This window comes from Vulpes lagopus, chromosome 12 (genome assembly GCF_018345385.1).
Source record: "Vulpes lagopus strain Blue_001 chromosome 12, ASM1834538v1, whole genome shotgun sequence".
Taxonomy (NCBI): domain Eukaryota; kingdom Metazoa; phylum Chordata; class Mammalia; order Carnivora; family Canidae; genus Vulpes; species Vulpes lagopus.
Genome location: NC_054835.1, coordinates 52,432,402 through 52,449,292, shown reverse-complemented (window position 1 = coordinate 52,449,292; position 16,891 = coordinate 52,432,402). Strand labels below are relative to the sequence as shown.

At 47.2% G+C, this 16,891-nt stretch overlaps 1 long non-coding RNA gene across 1 annotated transcript; it reads right to left on the bottom strand.

The window, feature by feature from the left end:
- Window positions 1-548: 548 nt before the first annotated feature.
- On the bottom strand, window positions 549-7,124 carry LOC121473692. Its single transcript, XR_005983201.1, has 4 exons — window positions 6,760-7,124; window positions 2,929-3,020; window positions 1,355-1,432; window positions 549-707 (listed from the first exon to the last, which is right to left on the bottom strand). It is a non-coding gene; the product is annotated as an uncharacterized LOC121473692 (long non-coding RNA).
- Window positions 7,125-16,891: the final 9,767 nt, after the last annotated feature.

Here is a 16,891-nt window from a genome sequence, read left to right as displayed (position 1 = left end):
CCCCCCAAATTATTAGCACAGGTGTGGGGAGCTGACTCAGCTACACTCTGCTTACTGGATAAGCTGCAGGTGGGTGGAGATTGTGTGTACAGATGGGCCCTCTCTCTGACTCAAGTCTCAAAGGTGTTGACACCCAGGGCACAGCTTTGGGAAATGGCTGCATTTAGAAAGGATTGGCCAATGGCCTAACCTATTTTCTCATCCTCCAGAATATGTTAGAAAAGTCAATCAGATTGAAATTCTGGCCTCGCTATCCTTATAGAGCTCTACTTGCATCTCTCAAATCGCATTTGCCCTAGCTGCCAGGATTCACTTTTTCTTTGTGACTGCTTGACGATTTAGAATTATTATCTTTAGCACTTTTTTTTTTTCTAAAGGCCCAATATAAGGGAATTCTGGAAACCAGTATGGGTCCAATGCCTTAAAAAATACCAGATTGTAGCAGTAAGATAAATAGTTGTATGGAAGTACATTGAGCTGTAAATAATAAGACTTTAATAACAGCGGTTTAAAAATTAAAATCATTTAATTTGTGCCTCACAAGAAAATCTGCAGGTTGGTAGGGCAGGGCGAGTTCGGCACTGAATGATGACGGAAAATTCGTCGGCCTTTCTACACGTCCTCCCTTAGCTTCGTGTGTTGGCCTTTCGCCCTCATGGGTGTTGCCTCATGGTCACAAAACAGCTTCTGCAGCTCCAGGCGTCATACTTATTTATATTCAAGGCAAGAAGAGGGTCGGAAATTAATCGTGCTAGTTACCTCTGTCCCTTTTGTTAGGACGGCAAAAGCTAATCTTAAAATACAGATGAGGATGAACAAACAATTATTTTCAAGTAAAATCAATGCAATTGGACTTCATGTCCAAAATCTGAGCTCATTCATGTTTTTAGAATCTCTCCCCCCTCTTCTTTGCTTCCTTATAGAGGGGACCCTAGACCCTAGAAATAACCCTAGTTCAGGGTTATTTCCTCCTTTTTTTTTTTTTTTTCTAGCATGTCTCTTAAAGATGGAGAAGGAGGGACCCCTGGGTGGCTTAGTGGTTGAGAATCTGCCTATGGCTCAGGTCGTGATCCCGGGGTCCTAGGATCATGTCCCATGCATTGGGGTCCTCACAGGGAGCCTACTTGTGTCTCTGCCTCTCTCTCTATGTCTCTCATGAATAAATAAACAAAATCTTAAAAAAAAAAGAAAGATGGAGAACAAGACCTCCAAAGTAGAAGAGAGAGAGAGAGAGAGAGAGAGAGAGAATAGGACTTATCCAGGGAGAGGTGTTCTGACCTATGTAGTCAATGTAAGCTCATGCTGCACCTCCCCCACCCAGCCGTATCTTCAACGTCATCTGCAGTGAATTTACCTGCTTTCCCGGTGAGCTCCTGCACCTCAGTCTTTGATGGTTAAGATTGCAGATTCAAGCGGTGATAACAGAATGCCCCTGGATAGGTAGGTGGCTTATTGATAAGTTATTTAAAGGAGGAAGAAAATAAAGTCCGCTACCGTTGTAGAAATCAACTTTTACTGAACTCTCTAGGATTAGATCTGGTATTTCGTTGGGAGGGTTTCCACGCCTGCCTTGACATATATAAATAAAAACTGACTTCACACCCCACTTCATTCAAACATTTTTTTTTTTAAGAATTAACTCTTCCTTCTCCTCTCCCTCTTATAGTCTCAGAAAATGGAGGAGTTTCAAGAAACTATCCAAGGACCCCTCAGAACAGTCCTATTAAAACATGAGGATTTTTTTTTTTTTTTTATCCAAGACCCCTGTCCAAGGCCACCACTCCTGGCAGACCCTGCTGACCAATCACAGCAAACTTAATGCTTCACAATCGGCCCGAGCAGAGTGTCTCAGGAATCCACTACCCAGCCGTCGGGGTTGGTTGCTGAGATGTGATGAAACCTATTTGCGACACCTGCCTGTCACAGACATCTTCCATAGCTGTCTTTGGGTAGATCTAAAAACCAGAACACTGTTTCACTCATGCAGTTCAGCTCTGCTCAACTATTTTGGGAGAAATTTCCTTTGCCAGGGCCCTTCTACCCTGTGCCCCCATCGTAAAGATCGGTGCCAAGGCATTGAGTCAGAGACAGTGTGGGGTATGCCCCAGACTGCGATTATTGCCCTGGGGGCGCACAGCCAGCCCTGGAGATGTTCCCATGGAGAGATATCCACTTCCTCCCTGCAGGAAGCTCCTCAGAGGAATAGCTAGGGGCTGATGGGTGACAGGGAAGGACCCTCAGCTCCCCTTCCCACAGCTGGGAACATTTGTCGGTGGATGGGATGTCTGGTGTAAAGAGACTTTGCCCCAGAGTTAGTGATGATAGCATACCCCCTTTCCCACAGGGCTCCAAGCATAACTAAGCCTGACACCTGGGCAGTTGATCCACATGGAGCTGGGCTGCAGGGACCCGAGAATTCCAGGTCTGTGGATTATGTGAGAATAGTGCGGGGAAGTTGATTTGGAAGAGGGGGGGTGGACAGGCGGCATGATAGTCCATTGGTGGTAAGGCAGGCGGATAACTAAACTGTGGTTAATGTTTCCGACTATCCTCACTGACTCAAGAACAGGTTCGAACCTGACCACAGCCAGAAAGTGCTAGCAAGTGTGTTAACCCTTTCGGAGGTCTGCTTTCCTTCTCAAGGCAATTATTTTTGTCGTTTGCGTGGGCTTTGAGCTTCCCTGGATGGGGTGCTGCGTTCAAGGTGAAGAATGACGAGTTTAAAATTTTCATGTGTTGGTGCAACACAATTTTCATTTGCAAATTACTGTCACACGGTAAGGACTCTTTGAGTTCGGGACTGTGAACACACACACACACACACACACACACACACACACGGTGCTTTTCATCTTGCCTTCCCTCGGGTGGACATTCTGGAGAATGTAAACTGACTCTCACGAATTGATGTCGAAACTAGTCGCTCACCTTCGCTGAGTTTTTACTCTTGCCACGCGCTGTTTCAAGCAGTGTGTTCCTTGCAGCCTTACAACCCTTTAAGCTGAAGACTGTTCTCCGCCCTATTTATGGATGAGAAAAAGAAAGCCAGGGAAGTTCAGTGACTTTCTCAGGGTCACACAGCCAGGAGGCAGCAACACCCAGATTAGAACTTAATTACTCTCTCTCTAAAAAAAAAAAAAAAAAAAAAAACTTAATTACTCTGACCTCAAAGCCAGTAATCTGAAACCCAATTCGCTTCCCTGTCCTTTTCACCTTTAAAATGCACGAATTATTACTCAGCATCTCCTTCCTTGAATGAAGGTGACTGAGATGTGCTCTCAAAGCAGCAGCACTGGTTCTGGGGGTCCCTGGAGGCGCCCCGGGGCAGCTTTTCTGCTTCTTGCCTGCGATGGAGAATGCCCCCAACCCTGGAGCGTTGGACCAGTTTCTGGATCTTTGGGGTTCCTCCCTCCCCATGTCATCCTGACGCAGCCCCGGTCTTTCCTCCACCTCCTGATCGGGGTCCACTGGGCGAACATTCCGAGGGCAGCAAAAAACTTCAGCCAGGGAGCTCCAGTTGTTGTTGTTTTTCAACTTCCTTTGATCCTATTTTGTGGTTGACTTGGCGAAAGCCCCACATCTGTCACCAATGAGCTTTAAAGCGGCTGCAACTCAAAGCCCCTATCGGATTTGACCTCAACACACCCAGTTCTGAGGCATCCACTTCCTTTCCATTCTGGGGGAGCACACGGGGTTTCTCTGATTGGCCATTCATCTGTCTTGCTCTCCCTGTCCCCCTCTCCTCCCGCTTGGTAATCCCGCAGGCTCAGGAAGGACCCTTCACATGTTTCTGTTGCTGTGCGGCATATGTTGTGTTCTAATCCTTCCTGTGTTTGCTGTAGGTATGGCCGGTCTCCAAGACAAATTACTGGTGTTGTCGAGGAGGTCACCCGGGCGGCGTTGGGGGGGCGGGGGGACCGGGATGGGGCTGGAGATGGCTCTGGGGAGGCACCCCGGGGGCCGCCTCCGCCTCCTGGCCTTGCTTGCCGGCTCCGGTGCTGGGCCCTGGGCCCCCAAGCTGCGAGCTGGCAGAGAGGGAAGGAAGAGAAGGGCTTTACCTACTGGCCCTGTCATCTGATGAAGGGGAAGCTTGTATGGGGCAGACCTCGGGCAACAGATGTTGGCGGAGGACCTGCCAAGACTGTGTTGAGGGTAGGGGAGCGATGCATATGTTACTTGACACGGGAGGATTAGGGAAACCATGAGGAAACATGCCTCGTCCCTTCACACCGTGACACCTCGGGGAAGTGAGTTATGAGAACAGAGGAGCACAGTCCACGCACAGACAGGGAATGACGGGCCAAGGCAGGCAGCTTGAATGATGCCTTGGCTTTCCTCCCCAGCCCCCCAAGCCACCGCCCCCCCCCCAAACCCCCTTCCTTGCTGGTGCGATTGGCAGGCGTGGTGAGAGCTTTTGTGCAAGCTGCAAAATCAAAAGCAGGAATCCTCCGATGGAAGAGCTGCCTTTGGGGTTGTCTTCCCTTGGGCTGCCCACTCAGCCTCCACACACCCCCGTCCCCAGCCCCCACATTGATAAGGGGACCCAATGCTGTGCCCGGGCTTGTCCTTTTCCCCGGACTTCAGAAATAAACTCCTATGGCAGATGGCCAGAGGATCCAACCATTCGTCTCCATTGATGGCACAAAGCACGAGGGAGCATCAGTGGAGAAGAGCGGTATTCAATGGGCTCAAGTCGTCAGAGAAAACAGGCCGTGCGACCACTGGAAACGCATTCCGGGTGAAACGAGATCCAGGCAACAAGTGGGAAGCAAAGGGCTTGATTCCACGGTTCCTTTCTTTCCTTCTGTGTTAGGTTTCCACAGGACCCTACATTCTTCTGGGGCTAGAGGCAGGCAAGAGATGCGAGCCCTCCCTGGCGTCCCCCTACCTGTGAAATGGTGGTAGGGCTTGCAGGGGAAGTAGAAGAAAGAGAGAGCCAGTAGGAGACTGGCCTTGGGGAAAGCACATTCTGGTAATGGAATGAATCCCGGGTAGAAATTTCTTTCCCTGGCTATGGCATTCCTGGAGGAAGGGGGAGGACAACCTGGTCACTGGGACTCTGGTGTCCATTACTGGATCCAGGGAAGCCACAGGAAGTTTCTAAGCAGAGGGACCCCTACAGAGAGAGATCGGGACTGTTTATCCCCACCGAAGGAAGCAAGCCTCCAGACCAAGTCTTGGTTGCCTTCCATAATTCCAACCTATTTCCACCCATGATTCGAGAAGAAATAGAGGGTGGGAGGAGTAACGGTGGTAGAAAAAGAACGACATGGGGATAAAACAAGAAATATGCAGAGGGATAGAGAAAGACTGACAATGAGTGTGTGTGACAAGAGAATGAGGAAGAAGGGGGCACAGAAGGAGACAGGGTGCTGCATAGTATTGGAGAATGTTAAAGTAGGGGAGACCCAGTCCTTGTGTTAATCTTGTCACACTCAAGCTTCCGGACCCATCATGTTCTATTTCAGACCGGTAGAAGCAATGTTGAGGTGCTGAATCCAATAAAGCCTCAGACAAGAGGAATTCCAACAGCATACACACTGGGCCTCAAATATCTCCCCTTATCTTTCCTACCTCCTTCAAATCTGACTGAGCGTTCCCACGACAAGTCCTCAGGCTCCACAGACCGTGTTCAGAGCACGAGAAACTGTATAGGGCAATAGTGCCAGGAACAGGCCAAGTGTGTTTCTTCTACTGCTTGTCATTGTTGCAAGAGTTTTCCCATTAGAGATCGACTCCTATAGACCTCAAAGGTGTTCTAGAAGTTACTGTGAAATTTTCAGATATTCTTGGGAGCAAACCCACAATGAGATAGCACCTCATGCCTGTCAAAATGGCTAAAATTAACCACACAGGAGACGACAGGTGTTGGTGAGGATGTGGAGAAAGGGAACTCTCTTACGCTGGCGGTGGGAACGCAAACTGGTGCAGCCACTCTGGAAGACAGGATGGAGATTCCTCAAAAGGTTAAAATAGAACTATCCTACAATCCAGTAATTGCACTATTAGATATTCACCCAAGAGGTACAATAATGCTGATTCGAAGGGGCACATGCATCCTGATGTTTATAGCGGCATTATCAACAATAGCCAAATTATGGAAAGAGTCCAAATGCCCATCAGCTGATGAAGGAATAAAGCAGATGTGGTATATGTGTATTAGGAATATTACAAGCTATCAGAAAGAATGAAATCTTGCCATTTGCACCAACGTGGTTGGAGCTAGAGTGTGTCATACTCCGGCAAAATAAGTCAGTCAGAGAAAGACATGCCATGTGATCTCACTCATATGTGGAATTTAAGAAACAAAACAGATGAACATAGAGGAAGGGGGAAAAAGAGAGAGAAGGAAGCAAACCATAAGAGACTCATAATAACTATAAAGAACAAACTGAGGGTGATGGAGGAAGGTGGGTGGGTGGAGGATGGGCTAAATGGATAATGAGCATTAAGGAGGGCACTTGTGTTGAGCACTGGGTGGTTATGTAAATAGTGAGCCACTAAACTCTATTCCTGAAGCCACTATTGCCCTGTATGTTAACTAACTAGAATTCAAATAAAAACCGGAAACAAAAATAAAATAAATAAAATAAAATAAAATAAATAAAATAAAATAAATAAAATAAATAAATAAAATAAATAAAAATAAAACTCCAATCAAGCAGGATCTTCAAAAAGGCAAGACAAGACAAGACCCTGGGAGGATGTGTTCATTTTTTCCAGCTGCCATAACAAAACCCCACAAACTGGAGGGCTTACCCAACAGAAGCTAGAAGTCCAAGATCAAGGTGTTAGCAGGGTGATTTCTTCTGAGACCTCTCTCCTTGGCTTGGACGATCGTCTTCTCCATGTGTCTTCACATGGCCTTTCCTTCATAAGTGTAATCTCTTCCACTCTAATCTCGTCTTCTTACAAGGACCCCAGCCGCAGACCTCATTTTAACTTAATTATCTCATTGAAGGCCCCATCTTCAAATGCAGTCATTCTGAGGTACAGAGGCTTAGGACGCCAACTTATGAATTTTGAGGAGGACGCAATTTATCCCGAAACACAGGAATTCTTTTCGAGCCATTCACAGGTTAGGAGGAATCTGACAGCTAGCTGACAACCATTCCCACAGGTAAGTAAACCAAGGTTCAGAGGAGTTGGGTAACTTGCCCAAGGACACAGACCTTTTAAAAGGAAAAGCTGGAATTTCAACACAGGTCATTGGGACTCTGGTGTTTGCTCTGTTTCCGCCACACAGTGAAAGGGTAATTTCCAACTGAGGAGTGTAACGGGTGGGATCTGAGGCCAGGTACGCCCTTCTTTGACGGATGCCGCCTTTGGCGGCTTCTTCCACTCAGCCTGCAGCTACCCCTTGAATTTTGCTTTCCTATAAGATCAGGAAGCTTTAGGAACCAGCTCAAGAGGCTTTGACTCCAATTCTGACCCTACCGATGTTATTCCGGTGATAATTATTATTAACTAATAAAAGCATTTATTAAGCATCTGCTTTGTGTTGGGACCCATATTAGGCTCTTGAGATAAATTAGCTCCTATTCACTCAATAACTCTGTTCGATCCTTATCGTCTGTTTATAGACAAGACAGGCTGTATATTATTACAGCGTTCTGTGTAAGAGTAAGGAATTGGAAACAAGCACATACATTTGCAAATTATAAATTCCTTATTCTTCCCTTTTTGTGCCCTTATGTGAGCTCATTTAGTCTAGATTCTGCGAACTTTAGGAATGTGCGTTTGAGCTGAAAGATACTGACCTGCGGTCCTACAAAAGGCCATAGTTGCTGATACTCACACTCGCAGTGTATGGGGGCACCTGTCTTCCCACACACTTGGCCACACCGGATCCTTCAAATCCTTCAAATTTTTGTCACATGTTGCGATCTATGTTATTGAAGAAAACAGTAGTCACTGACCATGTGTGTCTGTTTAAAGGTCATTAAAAGAAAACTAAATTAAAAATTTAGCTCGGCTGCACCAGCGACCTTTCTAGAGCTCTAGAGGGCCACCATATTGCACAGCACAGATACAGGGCATTTCCATTATCACAGAACGTTCTACTAGACAGCGCTGCTCTTGGACAAAGAAAAGAATCTCATTGTTTTGGGATGCATGTCCCTGCCACCAATGACCTTGATCAGCTTTTCATAGAATAATTTTTTTAAAAATTTTTATTTATTTATGATAGTCACACAGAGAGAGATAGAGAGAGAGAGAGGCAGAGACATAGGCAGAGGGAGAAGCAGGCTCCATGCACTGGGAGCCCGACGTGGGATTCGATCCCGGGTCTCCAGGATCGCGCCCTGGGCCAAAGGCAGGCGCCAAACCGCTGCGCCACCCAGGGATCCCTTCATAGAATAATTATAGCAAACTTTTTGACACACTTGATACCTGGGAGGCGATGTTCTAAGTGCATGACAGAGGAGGCCATCCATTCAGTGACTTTGTCAGCTTGATGTCTGAGTGCTGGAAGAGCAAGCACAAGGAGGGAAGGGGAATTTGAAGGGGTCTCAGCGAGGGGTCTAGCTGAGGAGGCAAGGTCCCAAGAAGATCTGGAGCAATTGGTTTGTAGAGGAAGGAACAACGTATCCTCCTTTGGGCACTGGAGGACGAGAAGAGACCAGACAAGGTGCGGGTAGGTCTGTGCGTTTAGTGGGCCTCCTTCTGTTTTCTGTTTTTCTGTATGAGGTGTGATCATCGCACTGGGGCGAGGAAGCAGAAGGGATAGGTGGATGGAGGAAAGCAGAAGTAGGACACAGCCATTCCTTGGAATGGGAACAAGAGCTCACTAAGGAAAACACACATGATTTCTGGCTGTTTCGAGGGTCCAAACCTCTCAGGGGCCTTCCCCAGCCCAACCAAGAGCCCCTTGAGAGGTTTGTAGTTGCTCAGGCTCTTGACCTTGTCTTTGATGTACACACTTTTTCTTGGCTGAGGAGGGTTGGTGGTTACAGTGGACAGAACATTCCCTTCCATGGGAGAAGTTCCTGCAGGAATGTCGGCTCCCTGAGGTCTTTTAGCTTCTGACCCTTAGGTGCAACAGGTGCAATGAACAATTTTGGAAAATCAGATGCACCTTTGAATCTCTATAATGAGTTCCAAACTAACCAATCAGAAAACAAAGTGCAGCTTGAGAAGCAGGGGACAAGGGAATGGGAATGTCTCCTCAAGGATTTTCTCCCTAGGCCCAAAGTATTTACATTCAGATTTGCATATGATTTGCATATAATTTGTGTCTGGCTACAAAGCCTGTCTGTTGTTCAGATAATGTTTAAGCTAAAGTTAATTTCTAGAATGTCTTTCTCTCCCCATCTCTCCTTACCCCATCTACTCAGATGCGTGGCAGAAATGTCAGGATGTTCAGGGGGTCACATGACACATTCTGTGTCAACAATGCTTTGCGTTATTATGAGTTTTACTGTCATAAAACGTCTTGGATGGCAACAGAAACCAGGACAGGGCTGTCCAGAGGGTTAGAAGCAGTAAGTAGGGGAGTGAACTCGGCTGAACTGGAAAGAGGAGAGTTAGCCAGAAAAACCAAAAGAAGGAGAAAAGCCTGGGAAAAGTAATTAATGATAGGAGCTAGCATTTAATGAAAAATGCTCACGATGTGCCAGGCTTTGTTTTCAGTGCTTTCCATGCATTACGTGTTCATCATCACAACAGCCCTACTAGGTGAGTACGCTTGTTACCTGGATTTTATAGACGAATAAAGTGAGACCCACAAAGGGTGAGTAATTTGCCTGAGATCACGAAGTGAAGACAGATCGTCACAACTTGGCTTGGTCCTCAGACTCCCAAACTATGGATCAGCAGGTCCACTAGGCCGTGCATAGAAGAAGCAGCCATAGTTCTGGAAGTGAAGGTGAGGCCAGCTCTTAACTTTAGGGAGAAATCGTCAGGCCAGGGGAGGGCTTGGAGGAAGACCTGTCTGGATGTCCAGATGGGGCGGGAAGTGGAAGAGGGTTGCTGAGCCCACGTCTGTGGCACGAATGTGCTGTAACTCTGCTCTTACTCTCGGACTTGGTCCAAAGTCACCCATGTTTACTCTTTCTTTTGACAGAGAACTCCCTCCGGGGCAAGACTTGGTCTCAGCTTGTGGCAGTGCGAGCAGATGTGGACAAGTGGGAAACACTTGGGCAGTGGCCTGGAGTAAGAGGTTGGCAGGCGGACAATGGCAAGAATGACTCAGCCCCTTTGTAGTCAACCTCAAAAAGAATCCATCTTATCAGGCCTCAAATGACCAACAGGAAAAAGAGATAGGGTTTAGGCTTAGGTAGTCTTACCGTAAGGGAGAGGGAATAAAGGGGCCGATGCTCTGTGGATGCCTGCAAAGAGCCCCACCTCCCTCTTCAGTCTGACTCTTCCTTTTCAGGTCTGCTCTGAAATGCCGATTTTCTCCTAGTTGTTGTGTATGTACCCTCCTTATATTTTATTTTGTTTATTGGGATGTTCTCAACCGCTCTAGAATGAAAAGCAGCCAGCAGCAGCTGGGGAGTGAAGGGGGTCGCAGCCCAGAAAACAAACCTTGCAGGAGTGAAGGGGGTAAAATAATTAATGAAAGATGGGTGGAGACCACCGGTTAGCATTGGCTGAGGCAGTGTGAGAAACTTCCCCGTGCCCGGGCATGTTGTCGAGGAGAGAGTGTTGTCATCTGAATTAATTTGCATGACAATAGGCCTAACCCTGATTATGCATTAGGGATGCTAATGGGCACCAGCCACAGTGCATTTCCATGGGAAAAGGATCTTTGAGAGGCAAACCTCTTCCTCCTCCCCCTTCTCCTCCTCCCCTCCCCCTCTTTCTCCTCCCCTTCCTCGACCTCCTCTTCTCCTCCCCCTCCCCTCGCTCTCCTTTCCCCCTCCCCCTTCCTGCCCCCACCCTCCCCCTTTCTCTGCTGGCCCTCTCCCCTCTCCCTGGAAAGCCTGAGCCCCTCACCCAGTGGAACATCCCCTGGGGCCCGTGCTCTTAGCGAGGAGGAGAGGGCCCTAAGAGGTGGAAAGAATGCTTTTCAAAACCTCCCCAGACCCCCATTCCTCCCTCCCACCTCTTTAGGAAATGACCAAGAAAGAGGTGTGAGTGTGTGTAGTTTAATTAAAAACAGATGGATCTGCAATGCTGCCAGCCTCCTTGTAACTGGTGATACTGGGGGAGAAGCTGCTGCGGGGCAGGAGATATCAAGGTTGAGGGTGGGAGTGGGGTACTGGGCAAAGAAAAGAGACACAAGGGGCAAGGACCTTGCAATCTAGATCAGAGCAAGCTGTTCTCTCCTAGCTTTCCCATCAGCACTCCCTGGAAGGACTTGAACTTGGCATGATAGAGCTTTGTTCCATCCCACTTCCCTCCCTCTACTGGGGAGGCTGTAGACCTCAAGGGGAGGGTTTGGAACCAGATTATCTGGGTACAAATCCCATCTCTGCTGATTACCAGCCTTCTGACTTTGGCTCTAAGACTCAACTCCATGCTGCCCCAGTGGCCTCACAGGTAAAATGGAGATCACAGTGCCTTTTCCTGGCACGTCGTAAGCCAGGTGTGATATGTGCTAGGTGTCACCATCCTTCCTTTTTTCTCCTGTTCATTCTTGTTCATTTCCATTGTCTTCATGTCCCTTCTCGCAGGAACCCAGGTGACCTCTTAGACTGTTGCATGATTGATTGTCGTGATGGCCTATCCCCCACGCCTCCGCTGCTGTCCCCCACCATTGCCACCATGGGAGTGGCAGGCCTGCTGGGACTGGACAGCTCATGATCAGATAGTGCCCTTTTTTGTCACACCGTGTGTAATAGGTCAGTGGAGACGCCCAACCCATTTTACTGTGGTAGCTGCCAGGTCTAGAAGGCTTATCTACAACGTGTCTCATGGTATGAAACGTTCTCTTTCCCAGAACAAGATTTGATTGCCAGGGTGGAAATTACTGCATCTAAAAGCAATGCTGAGCTTCTTAGCGTTGCCCCACAGTGTCCCTGAGAAGGAGAAAGAAGGTCAAGTCATGACCCACCCAACTGGCTTGGACAATGAGGCTGGATGCTCTCGGGCAGTGTTTCTTACGTTTTGTAAAACTCAGGTTCGGTCTTGAGAAATAGAAGTATTTGAACTCCTACATCTCATATTCCAAAATCGATATTTTCACCAGGGGTAAAGCAGACAGATGTTAATGTAAATAAATTTTTCGTGAGTCCTTTACTAGAGGGTGTGCTGGAAGGAAAAACTAGCTGTCTGGTCTCAACTCATGAAGCTCTAGCGCCAAAACTGGGTGGGACCCACGGCAGGCTGGCACCGAAAAATGGAAGGGCCTGAGGCAGATGTGAAACGGACCTGTCCTTGTGTGCAAGCATGTTTCAACTGTTCAATACCAAAATGGAGTTAACATGACAGAGAATCTCCAAAGGAAGATCATTTGGGTTCTACTTTGCCATGGTCCCACTCAACATTTTCATCAACAGAAATTCGATGACATGCTTAGGAAATGTCTTTGTGATCAATAATTGGAAGGGATAACTGATATGGATAACTTCAATTAAAATTCAGAATGAGGGGACACCTGGGTGGCTCAGTGGTTGAGCATCTGTCTTCGGCTCAGGTAGTGATCCCAGGGTCCTGGGATCGAATCTTATATCAGGCTCCCCACGGGGATCTTGCCTCTCCTCTGTCTGTGTCTCTGCCTCTCTCTGTGTATCTCTCATGAATAAATAAATAAAATCTTAAAAAAATTTTCAGAATGAGCTGAGCATTGGTAGTAGCAGATCCAGATAAGCCAAAAGAAATTGAACGGGGTGAAAAGCAAATTCCCGAAGATTTTAATTTCAAAAACCAATTGGTAATGGTTTTTATGGGATTAAAACGAGCTATCTGGGTTAAAGGCAAGCTCAGTTAGTAAGAATCAAAAGTCTTGAGAAAGTAGCCAAAATTATCGAAGCCAATCTTACCGTCTATTCATAAAGACATATGTAATTTCCAACTCAAGAACAGTTTATTTTCCAAGCCTTCATTTGTGACTTTATTTGGAATTCAGGATGCATCTTTTTCACCTAGCAGCTCTGTTATAAATTAACCAGGCTTTGATATAGCTTCAGTTAAAATCTAGCTGAACAACAGTACATATAAATAATAACTCAGATTCCCATTTGCGGACCATTTGCGGACAGAAAGACAACGCTGGTCTAACTGCTTCCAGACTTTACAAGTGTTTTTCTCTTCTTCATTTCCCCCAGCCCTTGCTCATCATCTCCTCACACCCCTGTCATGCACTTACTTGTTCCTGAACAGCTGGGCTGCAGGCAGGAGGAAAGGTAACCACCAGATCAGCCTTCATGAAGGGAGACCGAGGGAGAGAGGCAAAAGACGCATAGAACAACATTCAAATGCAGCCCAGGCTCCACTTTGGGGAAAGGCCTTCTTGATTTGCTGGTAAAACAGTTTAGCAACCCCAGGTAGAAAGTTATAATCTGCATTTAAATAGATTTCCCATAAAACCTGCAAGTTCAGGACGCAGGCTGTGTTCCACTGGAATTTCAAGACTTAGCAATTTTTTATTTTTCCTTTGGAGATCTTTAAATTGCCGGCCCTCGCTGTTAATATTGCCATTTCCAGGCAAGGGGAGAGAAATCACAGCGACCTCATGTTGGGTTTCTGGGTTTTAGAGGGTTGAAAATTCCTTCTTAATCGGAGGAAATCTTAGTATGCTTTGTTTTATTTTCTTATTTTATGATAGTGTTATTTTTTAATTCTTTACACACTTAAATTTTGAATATGGTTAAAATAATGTTTGTAGACTAATGAAATCATCTCATGAGAGCCCCTGACCCTGGGCACATGGACTTTGATGTGTTTCTTTTACAGACCAAATGCTTGTGTCCAGGCCCTCGCCACACGTGACCATCCTCCCCCAGCTTCCCCAGTTCATATGTTGAAGTCCTAATAGAAGAGGGTGATGGTTTTAGGAGGTGGGGCCTTTGAGAGGTGACTAGGTCCTGAGTGTGGAGTCCTCACCAAAGGGATTAGTGCCTTTAAAAAAGAGACCCCAGAGAGCTCCCCAGGCCCCTTCTGTCTCTCTCCCAAAGAGGATTCCAAAATGCATCCCTCGACAAGATGAGAACATAAGGAGAAAGCTGGATCTATGAGCTGGAAAGTGGGCTCTCACCAGACACAGAATCTGCTGGAGCTTTGATCTTGAACTTCTGAGCCCTGAGAGCTATGAGATATGAATTTCTGTTATGGTGGTGTTCTAGTACAGCGGCCTGTAGGGACTAAGAGAGTTTCCCAGCCTCACTAGGATGAATCAGACACAGGCGAAGGTATCAACTGGGCAAGAACCCTCTGACCCCTCTTGGAACATTGTTTTCCTTCTTTGTGAGTCTTTCGAAAGAATGGATTTTTTTTTTTTTTTTAAATTTTAGCCAATGTGCATGTATAACACTTGTGTAGTCCTTCCTCCTCATGGCCAACTCTATTTCCCACTTTGGACTTCTTCCTGTCTCTATAGTTTCAAAGACATCCTAGTTCTGAGACTCAAGGAACCTTTCTAAGCATTCCTTAATGTAAAGGAGTTTGGACATGAACTTGAATGGCCATTGAGCTGATTTTCCAGCTGACAGGAGATGGTTAATTGTATGCTGTCTATAGGAGTCTTACAAATCTGTCTGGGCAAGTTAATAGTGGCTTGAAATTTATGACTTGAGACCACTGGGGGTGGGGTGGGGAGATAAGGAACTCAGAGCCCCAGCAACTCTGGGTAGCAATCCCCTAGGTAGAGAATAAAGCCCAATGGGCAGTTGGCAAAGTCCTATAAACGGAGATGATCAAAAGTAAACATGGTCCAGGTTTAGCATCTCTGGAGGCATTATGTTCCTTCCTTCTGGGATAGCATCTGTTTGTTCAAAGCACACGCGGTCAGTTGAGAGTAGGACTAAGATTCCGGGGTTATGGGATGGTGTGCTTTCATGCTGTCGCGAGGGGAACTCTGCACCACTTGCAGGAATCAACTGTCCCCCGAGATGGTGTTTTATTCTAATGGCTGAAAGGTAAGACAGGCCATTTATTGTACGCGGATGAATGGGTAGATCTTTTTCTCCCTTGAATTCTGGGTCAAAGCGCAGTGACGACAGTTGTGGACGGAAGACATGCAGTCCCTCTTGGGGAGAGTGTGGACTTTCCAAGTTCGTATAGGATATCTTGTCGAGGGATGCATTCTGGAATCATCTTTGGGAGAGAGGACAGGCACCCTGCAGCGGTGGTGTGAGCTGCATGCAGCCTCATGGGCCAGAAGCTTAGAGTCGCGGGGAGGGTCTGGTCAGTGGTCCTCTGCTGTCAGCTCCTCCGCCCACCTGATCCTCAGTGCCTCTGGGGTTCTTCTAGCTGCTACTCGCTCACTGAATATCTGGACAATGGGGCAAATGGGCCCTACCTCGGTGGAGGGGTGGGGGGCTCACCAGGAGGATGCATGAGACAGTGCTCAGTACAAGGTGCTAAATAGATAGAAGTCCAGCAAGTCACGTTGCCTGATTTCTCACTCTTTCATTTCCAGGGGCCACGTGCAATGAATGGCACATGCACACGGTTAATGGAGGTTTCCACCGGGAGTCTAGGCGTGTCGATTCTTCTACTCCCTATTTCTGCATATGTGCAATGTGTTAATTGTTCACAACGTGTCTGACATCTTTATAGGTTAAAGAAAAGCTGAGCTGCCGTAGTAGTGAAAATGGAGAGTCTCTTACTGTGCCCGCCACACAGCGTAGTAGATGAGGAGAAACCGCCTCCTCCGGTGTGAACGGTGGTTATGTGCACGCACAGAGCCCATGAGAGAAGGCAGTGGCTCCGAGTATAGCTTTAGGGCTTCCCCAGCTCATGGGCTGAGCCAGTTTCACCCCTGTCATCACCAACCATGCAGTCACGCATGCATACAAACTACTTCAGTTCCATTGCGCACCCCCTTTGCCTTCCTCCCGTTGAGAATCTCTTCCCCCCTGCAGGGAGTGTGGTCGACCAAAGGCCTCTGATCCGTGGAACATGATGCCTGGCTGGTGCAGAAGTCAGGCCTCCCCCCGACGGCTCTTGGCCAAGGGGCCGAGGGTGACAAGGGTGCTCAGCTGAGGGAGATTTGCTCTGTAACCTCTAGAGACACAAGTGGGAAGATCCTTGCTGATTTCTCAGTCTGAGGAAAGAGGAAGATTCCAGAATCGTTCCCGTGGCCTCTCACATTGCCTCCCCTGGAATCATATCCCGAGGTGCCCCAATTCCTCCCTTGAGGGGCAGGAAAGCAGCTGCTGGCTGGCTTGGCAGTGAGATTCGCTAGTTTCTAGGAGAGTGAGTACATTTTGCCTCTGGGATGAGAGAAGTAGGCTAGGCATTGTTTAGAAAGCCTTGAGCTCAGATTTTGGCATCCAGATAAAGTGGGTTCAAATTCGGCCTCAGCCCCTTCCCAGCACGCCCATCTGTAAAGTGGAGCCCATCGTACCCACCTCCCAGGACTGAAAAGATCAAGGCAAAAACGCATCCAGCAGGTGGTTTGTAGCTTCTGCACTTAGTAGATGCTCCGGTGCAATATGATTTGATAGTTTATGATTTTTTTGCTCTTCCACGTTGATTTGTCTAACTGTCTATATTTTGTCGGTATAAGTCAAGACTTTGAAATGCATGATGAGTTAGGTCATTAAAATAAGCAAGTGACAGTTTTTAACGGCAAAACCTAACGAGGTGAATATTTGTACGAGGATTCTTGCAGTCGGGAACACTTACTCGTTCTTACTTCCAGTTTCGTACACACATCTGAATATGTTCATCTGTGTGGATAAATGCGGTGTCAGCCCTGGGCTCGGTTTGAAGAGGAGCACAGAAGTGGGTCAGCCGGAGGCCTCTAAGAAGATCTCAGTTCAGAGAGAGAACATGCACA